This window comes from Acinonyx jubatus, chromosome D2 (genome assembly GCF_027475565.1).
Source record: "Acinonyx jubatus isolate Ajub_Pintada_27869175 chromosome D2, VMU_Ajub_asm_v1.0, whole genome shotgun sequence".
Taxonomy (NCBI): domain Eukaryota; kingdom Metazoa; phylum Chordata; class Mammalia; order Carnivora; family Felidae; genus Acinonyx; species Acinonyx jubatus.
Window position 1 is genome coordinate 58,222,834 of NC_069393.1, and position 2,292 is coordinate 58,225,125.

Below are 2,292 nucleotides of genomic sequence, written 5' to 3' on the forward strand. Positions count from 1 at the left end.
GGAGTTACACACTGCACAGTCTACACAGCCGTATGTGGAAGTAGGTCCTGCCACCTCCCCGTTAGCCTTGTTAGCGTTATGTTACTCTGCCTTCTTCTAGAGCCAGCCTGATTGGGCCAACCTAACTTAAGCTGGCCAATGGGTTGGTTCTCTCAGAAATGTAAAGGTGGGCTACAGAGCTCTAGCTTGTCATTACTAAACCGGGAGAACATATAGAGTCGTGGCTGGGATAGCCATTTCCCGACACGTATCGCTTCGAGTTCCCTGACTGCAAGCGACAGAAACCGACTTACGTAGCTAACTTAGCTTACACGAAAATGGGATGTATCGGAAGGAGTCTGGGAAAGCCAGAGAACCAGAGGCCAGGCAGGAGGAACGACAGGAAGAGCTTCACACCAGAGCAATCTGGCCAGGGCCCCACTGTCTGGAGGAGGAGGGGGCAGGGAGAATGGGACATGGACGATGGCAGACACTGATGGACAAAGGACCTCCATCCATTTCCGCCTTCCTGTCTCCATTAGGACTCAAAGTCTTGGGAGAGAGCAGCTGGCCAGCCATGCCGTGATGGAGGAGGGCTTTGTGGGGTGCTCCGAAGAGCTGGGGGCCACCCAATGGGGGGAGTCCCAATCGGGTGGGGGCCGGCGGCGCAGGCAGTGAAAGAAGGGGGAACAAAGGAGATAGAAGTTTGAGATTACCACAAGGCAGTGGCAGGCAGGACAGCAAAGGAGACACTGCCACCAGGTGGGTATGCGTATGTGTGTGTTGGGGGGGGGGGGGTGGACACAGTTATCACAGTTATGGGGTGGAGTGAGGGAGTATGGGAACATATGGAATTTCCCCCTTTTTTGGCCATTTTAGGGACTGTGACTGATTGTAATTGGCCAGTTAGGGTCTGTGGTTATTTCAATGTGGGCTGCTTAGTGGTCAGTGGTCGTGTGGGCCCTTTGGCCTTACTCAGGTTTCCACTGCTCAAGCCTGTTGCCTAAAAATGGCCTCTACAGGCTCTATCCCTCTACTGTTCTCTTCTTAACTCAGAAACACTTTTTTATTTATAAAGTTCTTTCTTTCTTTCCTTTAATGTTTATTTATTTTGGGGAGAGAGAGAGAGACAGGGTGTGAGCGGGAGAGGGGCAGAGAGAGAGGGACACACAGAATCCGAAGCGGGCTCCAGGCTCCGAGCTGTCAGCACAGAGCCCAACGCAGGGCTCGAACCTACGAATGGCGAGATCAGACCTGAGCCAAAGTCGGACGCTTAACTGACTGAGCCACCCAGGTGCCCCTGAGAAGTTCTTTAGAACGCATAACCAAGGCGCCATTTCCCGACACCTGTCGGGAAAGAGACATCTGTCTCTTTGTTCTTGTCCTCTGGTATAGGATCTCGTGGTGGCCCTCTCCTGTCGCATGTGTTGCTCCTCAAGCCAGTGTCACTATCACTGGTCGCCCCTCCTGCCCACTCTCCCCGTCCTCAGGAGCAGATGTGCCTTCTTCACCACTCTCTGGGCTTTCTCGTTTCTTCAAAGCGCCTTCTCCGTCTCCAGTGGAATTCTCTTTCTTGTCTTCTTTCTTTTCTGTGGTTTTCTTAGCTGCTCGCTCTTCCTCAGGAAGTAATACTGCTCTGACCCCGTTTGACTCGCTCTGCCACCTCTTACTCCCTCTCTCTAGCTTTTGCGGTTCTGTTCCTCTGCCTGTGCAATTTCAGCTCTAATTTTCTCTGTATCCACGTCCATCTTTGGACCCAGAGCCTTTCAAGTTCGCTGTTAAATGAATCTGTGCTTTCCAGGAACAACTTCTTTTTCTGGTGTTACTCCTCTATTTGAAGAAGCTCAGCTTCTAGTTTTCACTGATGAACAGTTAAGCACCGAACTTGTTGTTTGAGGTCCTGCATTCTGGCTGTTGTGACAACCTACGGAACATCTGGTAGCACACTCTCACCGGGTACTGCACCGAGGAGGTGTCGGTCTCCCTGGGAAGCAGTAGCTGGATGCTTCATTGACCAGCCACCATCAAAAGATCAAATAGGAGACGGGGCGCCTGGGTGTCTCAGTCGGTTAAGCGCCTGACTTCAGCTCATGTCATGATCTCGCAGTTTGTGAGTTCAAGCCCCACGTCAGGCCAATAGCTCAGAGCCTGGAGCCTGCTTCGGATTCTGTGTCTCCCTCTCTCTCTCTGTCCCTCCTCTGCTCACTCTATCTCTGTCTCTCAAAAATGAATAAATTTTTAAAATTTTTTTAAAAATAAAATATACGAAGAACTCTTAAAACTTAACAATAAGAAAACGAAGAATCCGATTTT

The 2,292-nt window shown here is 50.7% G+C and overlaps 1 pseudogene; it reads right to left on the minus strand.

Moving 5' to 3' along the window:
* Positions 1-1,229: 1,229 nt before the first annotated feature.
* LOC106966942 (SWI/SNF-related matrix-associated actin-dependent regulator of chromatin subfamily E member 1-like) lies at positions 1,230-2,008 on the minus strand (annotated as a pseudogene).
* Positions 2,009-2,292: the final 284 nt, after the last annotated feature.